Source organism: Trichosurus vulpecula, chromosome 9, assembly GCF_011100635.1.
Source record: "Trichosurus vulpecula isolate mTriVul1 chromosome 9, mTriVul1.pri, whole genome shotgun sequence".
Lineage (NCBI taxonomy): Eukaryota > Metazoa > Chordata > Mammalia > Diprotodontia > Phalangeridae > Trichosurus > Trichosurus vulpecula.
This window is the reverse complement of record NC_050581.1, coordinates 206,610,978-206,627,529: the sequence shown is the minus strand read 5'-3', so window position 1 is coordinate 206,627,529 and position 16,552 is coordinate 206,610,978. Positions and strand designations below refer to the sequence as shown.

General features: G+C 43.1%; 1 pseudogene; it reads left to right on the top strand.

The window, feature by feature from the left end:
- Window positions 1–2,359: 2,359 nt before the first annotated feature.
- On the top strand, window positions 2,360–3,203 carry LOC118831967 (annotated as a pseudogene).
- The last annotated feature ends 13,349 nt before the right edge of the window (window positions 3,204–16,552 follow it).

Below are 16,552 nucleotides of genomic sequence, written 5' to 3'. Positions count from 1 at the left end.
GAAAGGAAATTTCTTTTGTAAAACTTCATGAAACGTACATTTTTTGGTTTCCAAAAATCATCATTGTACTGAAAAAATTCATGGTGTTTTTGGATAAGCGTTGCCCCAGTGATGTAGTATAGAGACTTCCCAAATGGAGAAACTCATTCTTAGTACACCTTCTCTATAATTTAGTCTTAAAGAGCTGTCTATAATATAGAGAGTAAAAGTGACTTGTGCAGTATGTGTCAGAGGTGGCACTTGAATGGAGTTATTGAGCTAGACAGATGATAGAGAGATAGATGAGATAAGGAAGGATAGATAACAGCCATCAAGGTCTGCATGGGGGAATACAAATGGGGGAACTTAGGAGAAGTTACTTATGGGGAAAAAGGAGTATGGGGAGGTGTTGGAAGTGGCGTTGGGGGACAAGAGGTGAGTAGCAACTCCAGAGTGGAGTGAGGAGGATAATTGGTGAATCCCATTCTGGAGAGGATGGCTAGGCATGATGTGTCTTCTGGAGAGAGTGAGGATGTGGGAGGAAGAGATTCAGTGCTAAAAGCAGATGGTTAATGATTGAATATGGCCTAAGGGGTCCAATGGAAAAGGAGGTTGGTGGGACTAGGGACATGGAATAGAGAGGCCATGGGCTTTCCCTAGTCATCTGTCACCACTTTGGCCCCTCTTTGGGAGATCAGCAGGATGCTTGGTGTGTGGGGAACCTCAGGGTTTGAGGGCCAATCAATGACTATGGGACAGAACTTTTTTCAGAGATGACTGCCTCTTGCGTGCTCCATGTAGCTCCACTGAGCCCATGGCAGAAGGGGGACATGTCTTTGGAGCCAGAAGAACTGAATTGAATCCCAGCTCCATTGTTTTATAAACTATGGCAGTGACTTCTATGGGTCACTCACTTCCCCTGTTAAACTTTCATTAATTCATTTGTAAGTGTGGCTGAGAGTGTTTCCCTTCCCTTTCCCCACCCTTCTGGGGTGGTTGTGAGGAAGATCCTTAGTGAACCTAGAAGGTCCAGAGAAGGAAGAGGGCATTTAACAATGAGGATTCTGAGTTCTGGGGGCACCTGGGAGCCCAAGACTGATTCAGGTGAATGTTCCAGGAGATGGTTCCTTCCTCTTACTTTAGTTTCAGCCAGAATAAGCATTGGAGGCCATGCTATAAGAGGATACTGCTCTTGAAATAATGTGACAGAACTCAGTGTATATGGACACAGAAGCCCCCAAACCTAATTCACCTCAAGTGCTACAGGGAAATCCCCAGGTTCCCATGCCTTGCACCCTTCTAAGTTTCAGCCATAATTCAGCTCTTCCCATCCTAATTCTTCTCCCTAGACATCTATTTCTTTGAAGGATGCAAAGTTAAATCCAATAGGTTTTCAAAGAATCAGATAATAGATGTAGGGTCGGACTGTTGACCTTCATGAACAAAGACAAACCATTAGTCACAGTGACATGAGCAAACACATGAGGAAACTATCTCAGTGTGCATAAGTTAGGAGAAAGGAAGTGTGGGGGTGGGGCGGCACTGTAGCATTCCAGCATCTGGCTCTGACTCTTTTGAGTATGATGGGTTTCAGAGCCCAATGCATAGTGGCTTGTCTGAGGAGGCATCAGATGCTGTGCTGCTGCTTGTGAGGAAGGTGAGAAAAGGAAAGTCATTAGTTCTGCTTAGATATTAAAATATTCCCCATTAGAGAGACAGCATGGTCTATTAGCATTCTGCACTCCCACCTTTTGCATTTAACAGATGAGTGACCCTGAGAAAGTACTATGACATCTCAGAACAATAAATTCTTCCTTTGTAAAGTGGGATTGACCATATCAATAGTATCTACCTCATAGGGTTTTTGGGTAATTTAACTGAGATAAAGATGCAAAGTGCCAGAGAAATCAATGTCAGGTTCCTTTACTCCAGGCTTGCTGAAATATGTCCAAGAAGGTTTGAAGTTCCTTAAGGTGTTGGGAATTGTTTAATTTGTGAGGAAAAAGATTCTAGCTTCTAATCTCTATGCTTATCTGGGAACTCAACAGCCTCTTCTCCTTGAGTCTCCTCTGAGATAGGAGGAGACTTGGTGACTGACCAGTCCAATAAAGGCCTGAAAAAAAGTGAAAAAAGGGGACAGGCTAGCACACCAGATCTCCAATTAAGCCACAAAGCAGTGATTTCTGAAACAATTTGGTTCTGGTTAAAAAAGAGAGAGCTGTCTTCTCCGGGAGAAGGATCTGGGTGCCAACACCTGCTGCCCTCTTTATCAGTTCAGAGCCAGGAACCCTTCCAGCCCCCAGTTAGAGAAGGGTCAGCATGAGCGTCTCTTTATGGAAGGACGTGCAGCTGTGCATGCTCAGCAAGAGACTCAGGAAAGATGGCAGAACCTGAGCCCAGAAAAAAGATTCCTTTGGTTCCAGAGAACCTCCTGAAGGAAAGGAAAGCTTACCGAGCACTCAAAGCAACTCAGGCCAAGCAAGCTCTTTTGGAAAAGAGGAAGCAAAAGAAAGGGAGTCAGCTCAAATTCAGGTGCCTCGAATCATTTGTCCATGAATCCCATCGGATCGTCTGTGATGTAGTTGGTCTCAAGCACCTGGATTCGAAGCCTGAGCGTTATGTGCTAAAGGATGCAAATCGTCTGGCCTTTGTGGTCTGTATGGAAAGGGTTAATGGTGTGAGTAACCAGGTGACAAAGACAATAGAGGAACTTCATCTGAAGAAAATTTATAGTGGCGTCTTCATTAAAATGACCCCAACTTCCTTAAAGAAACTTAGAATTATAAAGCCTTATGTAACTTGGGGATATCCTAACCTAAAATCTGTCCGTGAGCTCATTCTGAAACGGAGACAAGCCAGGATAAATAATAAGAAAGTCTCTCTAACAGATAATACTCTGATTGAGGAGCGTCTAGGGAAATTCGGCGTCATTTGCCTGGAAGATATAATCCATGAAATCTGCTCAGTTGGGGAACATTTCTCTAAGGTCTTGAGGTTCCTGTGTCCTTTCCCCTTTCCCCCTGTCGGTGGCCTGCCATGCTGCCAAGAACAGAGTGGGCTTTCTCGAGAAAATGGGCAAACCTGGCTACCGCGGTGAAAGCATCAATCACATCATTCGGCAGCTGAACTAGGCCCAGGATCTCAGAAGATTTATATCTTTTCTGAGTTTATACCCAGTATCTTCAAAGAAGATTTCTTTTCTGCTGGAACTTTGTCTGGACACTAACGAGACAGGAAGAAAAGAGGATCACCTATATAGAAGGAATTTTTCCACCTTGTATACTTTTCCTCAAGGAAGAAACCATATTGGTTTATCCAGCTGGCTTCATCTTGGATTAAAGTCTCATGATCACCAAAGAGGAGTGGCTATACTTCATATTCCGGGATTGGAAGCTAGATTCAACCCGTCCTAGTTTTTTCATGGTGGCCTCCCATCCAGAGAGCAGTCAATGGTTAGCCATGTGTGGTTCTCTACTCCCAGGGTTGAATGTTGTGAAATACACTTTGTCATTCTGCTCTTCACTTGAACAAGACAATGGGACCTGATATGGGTTTTGAAATGACTTTCAAATATAGTGGGCCATCATCTCAAAAAAAAAAAGAGAGAGCTTAGTCTATGAAACATATTAGATATACAGCATATGGAAGCAAAAGAACACAGAAGCATCCTGTTCAATAAACACAAAGGCCCCAGTTACTGGGAGTAAGGATTTATTTAGTGATAAAAACTGCTGGGAAAACTGGAAAGCGGTCTGTCAGAAACGAGGTATAAGCTGACATCTCACACCGTATACCAAGAAAAACTCCAGGTGGATTTTTGATTAAGACATGTTAGGTGGCATCACAAACAAATGAGAAGAACAAGGAAGAAATTGTCTTTCATATCTATAGATGGGGAAGAGTTTATGACCAAGAAAGAGATAGGGAGGATCACAGAAGATATAACAAATAATTTCTATTATGTAAAATTAAAGAATTTTTTCACAAACAAAACTAATGCAGTTAAAATTGGAGAGAAAACAGTTATTTGAGAAATACAATATTTCTTTGAAAAAAGGTATCAGATCTAAGATATATAAGGAATTGGTTGGGATTTATAATAGTACTAATATTCATTCCCCAATAGATAAATGATCAAAGAATATGAGTAAAGAGTTTTCCAAGGAAGAAATCCAAGCTTTTAGCAATCATATAAAATACCTCCCAATCAGCAATAATTGGAGAAATGCAAAGTAAAGTAGTTCTGAAGTTCTACCTTATACACATTAGATTGGCAAAGATGACCAAAGGGGATAATAGATGTGGAAGACTTGTGGGAAAATAGGTAAGTAATGCATAGCTGGTGTGAATTGGTTCAACCATTCTGGAAAACAATTTGGAACTATGTCCAATCTATGCATGCACTTTGACCCAATGAAACCACTTTGTTGTTGTTGTTAGTCAGTTGTTTCAGCCATGTCTGACTCTTTGTGACCCAATTTAGATACTGAAGTGGTTTGCCATTTTCTTCTCCAGCTCATTTTACAGATGAGGAAACTGAAGCAAATAATAGGGTTAAGTGACTTGCTGAAGGTCACACAACTAGTAATACTTCAAAGAGGTCAAAGGAAGAGGAAAAGGTAACCACATATGTAAAAATATTTATGATACGTTTTTGTAGTAGCCCCAAACTGTAAACAAAGGAGTATGCCCATCAATTGTATTTGAATATAATGGAATATTATGTTACATATGGATGTAGTTGAATATTATTTTTCCATAAGAAAGGACAAAATTCAATAGTTCCAGAGGCATTTGGGAGACTTGTATGAACTGTTGGAGAATGAAGTGAGTAGAACTAGGAATATAATTTATACAGTGACATCAACATTATGAAAAACCCAGAACTGTGAAAGACTTTAGAACTCTGCTCAATGTAATGATAAATTGTGACTCTAGAGGACTAGAGATGAATCCTACTTCCCACTCCCTCCTTCCAGGCAAGAAGGAAGGAGAATAAAAGAGACTTAAAGGTATAGGTCTATGTATTTTCTTTTTAGTTTTGGTACAATTCTTCATGACATTATTAAAGGTTTACATTTTTTTAGGAGCAATGATCACTGAGACCTCGTATGGCTTAGCAAGAAGAGTCTGTGCCAGACTAACCTTATTTTATTTCTGGCCAGGGTTAATAAACCAGTAGATATGATGACTACTACAGACATTTTCCCTTTATTATTATTATAATTTAGCAAATCATTGGAAAAAAACTTATCCAATTGTTAAGGAAGAGATAGTGAAATATGGGCTAGATGAAAATATAATTAAATGGATTTGGGGCGAACAGCCAGACTCAGATTAATCATTAATAGCAAAACACCAACAGAATACAGTCTTCAGTGGAGTCGCCAAGACGTGTTTTTGGCCCTGGGCTCTGGAACACTCTAAACGTTGACTTGGCTTTAGCCATAGATGGCATGGTGATTCCATTTTCAGTTGTCTCAGAGATGAGAGTAGCTAATGCAGTGGATAGTAAGGTCAGGATTAAAACAATATCTTGCCTCCCTAGAGCTGTGGCCTGAATCAAGTAACTGGAAATGAAACAAAGAAAGATACCCTCTTACTGTTGGGTTAAACAAATCAACTTCAGTAGGACAATATGGAGGAGACAGAGCTATATAACAGTCTATTTGACAATATTTGGGGTTTTTCTAGAGTTTGATCTAAGTAATTTTCCAGAGGCAATCCAGCCACCTGTACTCCTCCTATTCAGTTTTTTGCATTGTTCATAAGCTATTGGAAGTTTCCGCCCAAGGTATTGACCCTAGTGGATTAACCGTAGAAGTTGTTTGTTCAACTACATATCATAGATTGGAAATCAGGCTTTTGTCCTCCTTTTTCCTTCCTTTATGTACAGGGTTAGTCCAAATTCTTCTGATGGATAGTATCCCTCACTAAATACACTTTGCAGTGCTTCTGGGCTGAAGATAATCATCTCCGCACCATCAGGCATCCAAGGAGCACCTGGAACATCACAAGGGATCTCCTCTTGCACTTGGACTTTGTTCATGATGTCCTCCAGGTGGGCATCTTTGGCCATCTGATGTCTCCCTGCCTTAGGCCTCTCATGATAGTCATGGTCAGAGGGTTATTAGACACGGTCATCTCAGTGATGGAGTTCAAGGAATCTTGCATAATTTTGACATACGCCTAGGAATGCCCTATTGGAGAAGGGCCCTTGAGGCAGCATGCATTCAGACAAATGACAAAAACCCAAGCCCTTCCTATGTGACAAACATTGTGCTAAATGCTAGGTCATGAATACAAAACAGCAGCCCCTGTCCTCAGGGAGCTCCCATTCTAGTGCCTTTCCTCCATGGATTAGCTCCAATGTATTCTGTCTACAGATTGTATGTAGGTAACTGTTTTCATGTTGGCTCCTCCATTAGACTGTGAGCTCCTTGAGAGTGGGAACTGTTTGGGGCATTTCTTTTTTTATTTATTTGATATTTTTTAGTTTTCAGCATTGATTTCCACAAGATTTTGAGTTCCAAATTTTCTCCCCATTTCTACCCTCCTCCCACTCCAAGATGGCATATATTCTGATTGCCCCATTCCCCAGTCAGCCCTCCCTTCTGTCATCCCACCTCCTTCCCAATTCCCTTTCCCATTACTTTCTTGTAAGGCAAGATAGATTTCTATACCCCGTGTCCTGTATATCTTATTTCCCAGTCGCATGCAAAGACAACTTTTTTTTTGAGCACCTGCTTTTAGAACGCTGAGTTCCAAATTCTCTCCCCTCTTTCCTTCCTACAGAACTGCTTTTTCTTGCCACTTTTATGCGAGATAATTTACCCCATTCTGTCTCTCCCTTTCTCCCTCTCTCAATATATTTCTCTATCACCCCTTAAATTTATTTCATTTTTTTAGATATCATCCCTTCATATTCAACTCATCCTGTGCCCTCCGACTACATATATGTATATTCCCTTCAACTCCCCTAAGACTGAGAAACGTCTCACGAATTACACACATCCTCTTTCCATGTAGGAATGTAAACAAAACAGTTCAACTTTAGTAAGTCCCTTATGAATTCTCTTTGTTGTTTATCTTCTCATGCTTCTCTTGATTCTTGTACTTGAAAGTCAGATTTTCTATTCAGCTCTGGTTTTTTCACTGAGAAAGCTTGAAAGTCCTCTATTTTATTGAAAATCTATATTTTGCCTTGGAGCATTATACTCAGTTTTGTTGGGTAGGTGATTCTTGGTTTTAATCCTAGCTCCATTGACCTTCGGAATATCATATTCCAAGCCCTTCGATCCCTTAATGTGGAAGCTGCTAGATCTTGTGTTATCCTGATTGTATTTTCACAATACTCAAATTGTTTCTTTCTGGCTGCTTGCAGTATTTTCTCCTTGATCTGGGAGCTCTGGAATTTAGCAACAATATTCCTAGGAGTTTTCTTTTTGGGATCTTTTTCAGGAGGTGATCAGTGGATTCTTTCAATTTCTATTTTACCCTCTGATTCTGAAATATCAGGCAGTTCTCCTTCATAATTTCTTGAAAGATGATATCTAGGCTCTTTTTTTGATCATGGCTTTCAGGTAGTCCAATAATTTTTAAATTATCTCTCCTGGATCTATTTTCCAGGTCAGTGGTTTTTCCAAGGAGATATTTCACATTGTCTTCCACCTTTTCATTCCTTTGATTCTGTTTTATAATATCTTGATTTATCATCAAGTCACTAGCTTCCACTTGCTCCAATGTAATTTTTAAGATAGTATTTTCTTCAGTGGTCTTTTGAACCTCCTTTTCCATTTGGGTAATTCTGCCTTTCAAGGCATTCTTCTCCACATTGGCTTTTTGGAGCTCTTTTGCCATTTGAGTTAGTCTATTTTTTAAGGTGTTATTTTCTCCAGTATTTTTTTCGGGTCTCCTTTAGCAAGTCATTGACTTGTTTTTCATGGTTTTCTTGCATCACTCTGATTTCTCTTCCCAATTTTTTCTCTACTTCTCTTACTTGCTTTTCCAAATCCTTTTTGAGCTCTTCCATGGCCTGAGACCATTTCATATTTTTCTTGGAAGCTTTTGATGTATGCTCTTTGACTTTGTTGACTTCTTCTGGCTGTATGCTTTGGTCTTCTTTGTCACCAAAAAAGATTTCAAAGTCTGAGTCTGAATCTGAGTCTATTTTCACTGCCTGGCTATGTTCCCAGCCAACTAGCTGACCCTTGAGTTTTTCGTCCGGGACATTACTGCTTGTGGAGTAGAGAGTACTTTGTTCCAAGCTTTAGGGGCCTTGTGCTGCTGTTTTCAGAGCTATTTCTATACAACAGGGTCTGCCACACCAACGCTCCTCCTCCCGCAAAACCGCCAACCCGGACCGCCACTCAGATCCAAGTAGGCTCTGCACTCCCGCTCTGATCTGCCACTTAATTCCTCCCACTTGGTGGGCCTGGGGCTGGAAGCAACTGCAGCTGGAAGCTGCCCCAGAGCTGCACCACTTCTGCGCCCCTGGGGCTGGGGCTGACTAAGCACAAATTTCTCTCCATTGTAGCAGCTATACCCACTAACCTTCTCTGTTATCTTTGGCATTTGTGGGTTGAGAAGTCTGGCAACTGCCACAGCTCAATGATTCAGGGCCCTACCACCTATTCCACCTGACTCCCGGTCTGTTTGGTCCTGGCGCGGCTCACACTAGGCTCTGCTCCACTCACCTCCCAGCTCTGTGTGATAGTCCTTTCCCTGTGACCATCCAGGCTTTCCTGGGCTGGAGTCCTGTTTCTCTCTGGTATTTTGTGGGTTCTGCAGCTCTAGAATTTGTTCAGAGCCATTTTTATAGGTGTTTAGATCTGGGGGAGAGCTCACACAAGTCCTTACTTTCCAGCAGCTATCTGGGGCATTTTTTTTTGATCCTTAGCACAGTGGGTAGTGCATAGTGAGAACTTAACAAATACTTAATCTCTAAGAAGGGAAATGACATACCTGGAGGGGGTGTTATGGACAAATAGGGCACTTGGGTTACAAAGATGGTGAGTGGGACATAGGGGAGCATATTGAAATATGTCATCGAGGACAATGGCAATTTTTTTCAGAATTTATCAAGACCTGGAGAAGAGAGAGGAGGAAGGAAAGAGAACCCTGAAGTTTTTCCAAGATATGGCCTCAGGCATGGGCTACAAGTAGCAGTATGCTGGTAAATGCTTAACAGACTTCTGGAAATTTTTTTTTTACCTGTGACACACTTTTAAGTTTAGTCTGCATTTTAAAGATTTTCTCCATGACTTTCTTAAGTCTAGGCAATCAAAAATAATAAATCCAGCCCTTATTTGTAGCATTTGCTGATTTCTTAGGTGTCAATGCTCACGCTAAAAATTTAACAACCACATTTCTAAAGTCTGTATAAGTTGGCTCCCGCACATCCCTGTGACAAGCTAGTTGGAGTGAAGGCGATAGAAGAGGTGGCTTAGAGGATCATATGCTTTTATAAAATCCATTCAACTTATTAGCAGAGGCTGTCATGTATTCTCTGTGTCTGTTATGATTATGTGATGGCAAAGATTCAGTTGTAGTGTAATCTCACTTGAGAAAATTTACCTGTTTCTCCCTCATTAGAGATGCTCCTGATTTATGTGGAGTCTAGTCTCATAAAAACTTTTATAAAGGTGTGGACTCAGGCCTATGGGTCAGACCTGCACTTCAGGAAACTCCCATGGGTAGCTGAATGGGGAATGGACTGGGGTGGGAGGAGGCTGGAAGCAGGTAGATCCCAGCAGCTACTGCTGTAGTCCAGGAGTGAGGAGATGAGGGAGGGCACCACCAGGTGGGTGGCTATGATAAATAGAAAGCAGCATCTGTGCGAGATGCTGTGGAGACAGAAATGGAGGCGATCTCTGGCAATGGAGTGGATGGGTTGAGTGGAAGAGAGCAAAGAGTAGAAAGGGAAAAATCAAGGATCAGAGTGACTGAGAGGATGGGTGGCCCCCAGCCAGAACAAGGAGCTTCAGAAGAGGGGCAGGCTTAGAGGGGAAGGTAACAATTTTTGTCTGGGATGAGGCAATATGGAATGGAGGGTTAGGGCTCAAGTCAGAGGCATTGAGGGTTAGGGTTAGGGTTCGAATCATCAGTGTGGAAAGAGAGCCGACTTCGGAGTTCCATAGCTTTACTCTCAATCCTGCCTTTCATACCTGGATGATCTTGGGTGAGTCTATTCCACTGTCTGGGCTTCAGCTTTCTTAGCTGTAAAACAAAGAGGCTGAATTGGATGGCCTCCATGGTCTTTTCAGTTGTTGAGCCTCTGACACATCCTAGGAGACACCTGGCTCTGAAGATCAGAGGTTCCCCCTGCTCCACACACAGGGGACAGTGTAAGCTGGGGACCACCTGTGGGGGAGGAGCCTGAGTTTGGAACAAAGCCACACATTCCCCTCCCTTGAAGCAGGTAACACAAAGCCACTGCTTATGGGGTCTCCAGCTGAACCCTAAGAAAACAGTCTTCCTCCTTTCCCTGGGGACCTTTGAGCCAGAGATTTCCAAGAGCTCTGTGTGAATCAGCAGGTGTCCCATTTCCTAGACAAGAAGGCATTTTAGGAGATAGGACTTGGACCCAGAGGAAGAAGTTGTTAAAAACTCAGAAAGGCAGAGTCAAATTCTGACCATGTCATTTACTAGCTGTGTGACCTTGGGCAAGTCACTTAACCTCTCTGCCTGCCTCAGTTTCTACTGTTATTTTCTCTAAAGTAGTTACAGGTTTTTGTTTCTTGTCTCTGACTTCAACCATGGCAGAAATGACTGCCAAAGAAGAACTTATTCTTCCTTAGTATCTCACTTCATTATTTCAGCAGACTGAGTGAGTACCGACAACACTGACCTTTCAGATCATTAATCTGGGATGGGTGGGTATACCCCACTCAATTGGAAAATATGCCTGCTGCTTTATTTAAGGCAAAAGTATTAGGGAACACCCAAATCTTGGAGGCTGGTTACTCTCAAGGAGATTAACTCAGTGCCTCTTTGGGACTGCTACCTTGTAGTATCCTAAGGAACCTGGACTGGGCTAAACTGGTTGGGATTTACATAGGAATTCACCTGGCCTTTGTAATTTTCACACTCACTTGGAGCTGGGAGAGGAATCCTGGACAGGGCCCTTGTTCACCAACAATGCCGGAAGAATCCCAATTTGAGCTGGGGAGGGAGCTTGAGTCTGAATGGTTTCCTGACCTCAACACATATGGGTGTTCCTTGGGAGAGGCGGGGAGGATTCTGGGACCCCACAACACTTCCCAAAGAGACTCCAAGTTTAGTTTTCCTCAGTCTGGCATTAGGAAGAACAGGCAATGCAATATATTCACATGTTGTCAGAATTGGCACCATCAGGTAGATTGGCAATTTTGCCATTGTTCCAGTTGGTGCTTTTTAATATTGCTTGGATAAAGCCTGAGTCCCTGCTCCCCTCTCCCCTGCTTCCTCCTGTTCAGTCTGCTTATGCTGCTGCTGCCTCCAAGGTAAATCTTCCCACCTCTTGGATCGATAGGCTACTGGGCCTTAATTAAAGCTGCGGGAAGAAATTGATGCTGGAAATTAAACTCCTCCAGTGTCTGGAAGCAAAGGGACTCTTGGGTTTGTCATGTGGGAATTTCCATTCTGTTTGAATAAATATTAAAAAGACCCAGCCTCCCTCCCAACAGGCTACAAGCTCTGAAGCTCCCCCACTAAAAGGAAGCCCCACGTGGTGACATTGTGGGGTCTCTGTGAATGTTAATATCAGCTCACTGTAGCTGGGCACAGCCTGGGAGGGGAGAAGTGAACCCACTGTTCTTTCTTAGTGATTCTGGAGGACAGGTGCCATGGAGAGTTGAAATTCAATCCCCAACCTAAGGATTGGCCAATCATTTCAATCTGTGTCCCTTTTGTAGGCAACCCTAAATCAGAATTCAAGAGGTAGAAAAGTCCTCAGTGGCCCTCTGATCTAGTCCATACCTGAAAAGTAATCCTTTCTAGAACATACGCAACAAGTAAGCATTCTGCTTTGCTCAAAGTTCTCCAATGAGGAGGAACCCAACAACTTCCATGGCTACCCTTTCAAAATTTGTCTTCACCTCAAACCTAAATTTGCTCTCTGTAAGCTCTACTCATTACTCCTATTTCTGCCTCCTGGGACTGAGTACTGACTTTGAAGTCAGAGGACCTAGGTTCAAATCTCACCAGTACGACTTTAGGCAATTTTTGTCCCTCCCTCCCGGATTCCTCCTCTATAAAATGACTTGATGGTCTCTGGAGTTCCTCTGAACTCAAGAGGTAATTTCCTATGATCCTAAGTCTAGCCCCTCTTTCCACTGGAAAGCACTTTGGATACCTGAAGACAGCGTCTAGGTATCTCCTAAGTCTCTTCTCCAGAGTAAGGTCCTCAGCTTCCTATGTTGTTAACATGACCCCCAAGGGAGGAAGGAGAGATGCTATTCTTTTCATCCTCTCTTCAAGCAGAGCACTGTGCAGGGATTATGTGCCCCCCCCCCCACTGTGGGGGGAAGGAGAAGGAAGGGATGAAAACATAGATTACTTTTTAATAGTTGTTCAACATGGAGTGGGCTGCCCAGAGATGTAATGAGCTTCCTGTCACAGGATGGAATTAAACAGAGGCTAAACTTTTCTTTCTTGGGTGCTGTGGAAAGACATCCTCATTGGAAGGGAATTTGGACTTGACTTACCTGGTCTGCTGAGTAGGGACAACTATATGCTTCCCCTTGGAAAGAGTGCAGGGAGTGACGGCCTCATTAACCCAGGTTTCCCTATAATGTGAAGGAGTGGGCTGCAATAACTTTGACAGAAATTGGAGGGATGTTAGTTGTGGGCATAAACAGAGATTGAGAGATAACACAACTGGGTTTTGAGCCACAAAATGTGGGAGCTAGAATGCTCCCCACCCCCAACATACCTGGCCCCCATGCCTCCTTGGCCAGGCCTCTCAGAATTGGGAGCTTCCTTTAAGGGCCAATCCCAGCCTTCCTTGGTCCTGCTCAGATGTTAGGGCTATCTCCCTCAAAAGTGCCTCCTCTTCTCTCAACCTTTCTATTGCTGCCCAGTAGAATTTAAGGTCATGGACAGGCAACAGTCTAATTTTTGCCCTTGTCTGGCAAGTGCTTAGATCCCAGCCCATATTAAGTCTTTTATAAACCCTTATTGACTGGAATTGAGCCAAGACCTGAATTGAGAGTGATCAGTGTGGACAAGAGAAGGCAGAGGTCGGAAGCAAGACACAAAGCAGTGAAGCTGAGGAAACCAATATGAAATTCCTGCCCCTTTACCATGGTCATGATTGCAGTCATTGTCCCTGACCTTTCTTCCTACCCTGATATGATTTATAGAATCTTGGTCCCTTGTCCCTGCACTCCAACCTCACTTAAGCTCTATCCCCTTGATCTTGTTGGACTACTCCCACTAGACAGGGTCCACATGACTACCCCTCCTAAGGTATTGCTCTTGCTAACAGGCTTTAGAGCTGGAGTTCTGGAGTCTTTTGGTATCCTGGTAACCCCTTTGGTAGTCAGCCTGGGGAAGCCAAAGGATCCCCTCCTCTTCAATGTATGTGACAAAATAGAGAGTTACCAATGAAACCAAGTATGTAGAAATACAGTGGTCAAAATATGAAAAAGTTCATAGACTCTGGGTAAGAATCTCTGCTTTAAAGAGACTTCTTCTTGTCTAGCAGGGCCAGCTTCTCTCCCTCCTTCCCTCTCTCTCCTTGTTGCTTTGTCTCTCTCCTTCCTCCTCCATGCCAACTTCAGGGCAGCTACCTGTCTGCTGCTCCAGAACCCTTGCTGCCCCTCCTCCCTTCAGTTCTGGAACCTTGATCCAATCAGCTTTGCCTCTGCTCCTACAAAGAATGTGCCAGTCTATTCTTCTAAGGACCATCTCTAGGCCAAAGTTTTCTTCACTAGTCACTGCTCCACTCCTTGCGGTGTCTCCCCCATTACACTGAAAGTTCCAAATCATAGTTTTGAGAACAGGAAAAGACCTTAGAGATCAACCTGGAGCAAAGAGAGACCCAGAAAAGATCTATTGATTTGTCTGAGGTCACAGATATAGTAGGTGGCAAAGTCAGGATTTAAACTCAGATTCTTGATTCTAAAGCTAATAGTCTGGAGTGGATCTTCCTATTAGATTCTCTCTCTCTCTCTCTCTCTCTCTCTCTCTCTCCTCTCTGTCTCTGTCTCTCTGTATTTGTACCCTACCAATGCTCATCATGCTGCTTGGAACATAGTAAGCATTTAACAAGTGCCATCTATCTATCTATCTATCTATCTATCTATCTATCTATCTATCTATGTTTCTATCTACTGATTTGTTTATTCATTCATTTTTTGTTTCTCATTGCCTCTCCCCCTTGACCTACCTGTCCATATCAATGAACACAACACATACAACTGAATTATTAGGACAAGTTCTTATCAAGGCCCTTAATACAGGGAAGGGAGAAAGAAATACACATTTATTAAGCCCCCATTGTGTTATTTTGAGGAAACTGAGGCAAACAGTGTTAAGTGACTTTCCTAGGGTAACACAGCTAGTAAATGTCTGAGGCCAGATTTGAACCCAGCTCTTCCTGAACCCAAGCCCAGCCTATCCACTGGGGCCACCTAGCTGCCTCCTATAGCTGGTAGCTCCAGTACATAAATTCTATCTGTAATTCCCTCAGTGGAACAATCCTTCGAATAGAACATATTTCAGGCTGTCTGTAGTTTCCTGGATGGTCAGCATGGTTTTCTGTATCTGAAAACCCTTTGCCTGGCATCCAACCAGCCAGTGACTGTCACTCACACACTTAGGCAGAAAAACACTCTCTGTTCTCAGGCTTATTGTTAGAGCTTGAAGCAGAGCTTTCATGAGAGGGGACACTCTACTTGTCCTTTAGTTTCAGATGGACTATCACTTGGAGAGGGATCAGACTTATTCTGCTTGGTCCCAGGGGCCAGAACTAAGAATACTGGCAGGAGATGTAAAGTATCAGGTTCAAGATAGGTATCAGGAAATCCTTCCTCAGAATCAGAGTTGGCTCATCATGGAGAGGGCTGTCTCAGGAGATGGCAGACTTTCTCTCCTTGGAGGTCTTCAGGCAGAGAAACTGGGACACACATTAGCTATGTCACTACAGACTTTCCTTTGGGGCATGGGTTCGACTAGAGGCCATGGAGGTCTCATCCATCTGACATTCTGCGATTTTGCTTCCTAGCTTAGTGTGACTTGCTGGAGAGGTCACTCCCCTGGTCCCACCTTCAAGGGCCATGAATTCACTAGTCTTTGGAGAGGTGGGGCTTCTGTGGAGGTAATTCAAATAAGGCACTGACCTCCCACAAACTTGATAAAATGATAGAATTCCATTAGACCTCTGAGCTTTTCAGGGATTTCCAGTTTACCCAGGCTTTCCAATGCCCTGGATACTTGAAGGTTTAATCTGTATCTTCAGGTGCCTGGCTCACCTCAGCCACAATCCCAAGCCCAGGCTACCATCTGCCCTTGCTTGAGAAACAGTAACCAGGAAGAAGAGTCTTGCTTTTTTCTTACTCACAGAATCTTCCTTCCTCCCTTCCTTCCTTCCTTCCTTCCTTCCTTCCTTCCTTCCTTCCATATAGCCCTAAATCAAGATCAAGTCAAGACATCACCCTGGGATGTCATTAGTCCTCTTTGAAAACAAAGGACAAACAACAACAAATCAAGATCCTGCCCTGACCTTAAAAAATCTCTGAAAGAATTACATTGTAAGAATGGTCTGAGGCCAGGTATCTCTTTTACTTGGGGGGCTGGGGCTGGTGGATCTCTTGAGCTCGGGGATTTGGACTTCATTGAATTAAGCTAATTGGATATCTACAATAAATTTGGCACTGATATGTTAAATCCTTGGGGGAAGGGAATGAGAGGCTGCCTGAGGAGGATCAAAAGGTCAATGCTTCAGTGTAGTTCAGTGTAGATCAGCAAGTCAGTGTTCTTTGTACTTCTAGCCTGTGAGAGATGGGAAGAGCCAGTCTCAAATAAAAGAATGACCTCACTTTGTTTGCAGATACCCCAACTCCAAATGAAAATCAAATGCAAAGAGGGCTGGAAGAGTAACACACTGGTGTGCATCCTCCCTCTTACATTATACTGCTAATATAAATGGGCAGCTCCTGGGGAGACTCTTCTGATCACTTTGTGCTCCTCTGGTTGGAAAGGCTAGGTCTACATGAACAGGAGTTTCCCCCCTCATTTGACCCAAAGGAATGAACATCTTCTGCCCTTGGCTGAGGTTATCTATCCATCCATTCTGGCTGCATGAATGCTTGTGAGCAATATACAGAGAACCACTGGAAACAGATGTGAAGCCAGCCAGGCTTCAGAGAGGGGGGGGATGGAGAGTCGGACCAGATTGGGAATTGATTTCAAAGTAATGAACCTTTGTTTCATCCTGCTCTTTCAAAAGAGTTTGCAGAGTCAATAGGTGATGGTACTTTAATTAAAACAGCAGAATACATTGAATACAAGAAATTAAACACTTGACTCTAGCATCTGAAAAGAAAGAAGACCTTGGGGATCAGTAGAAATATTGCCTGAATCCCAAGGC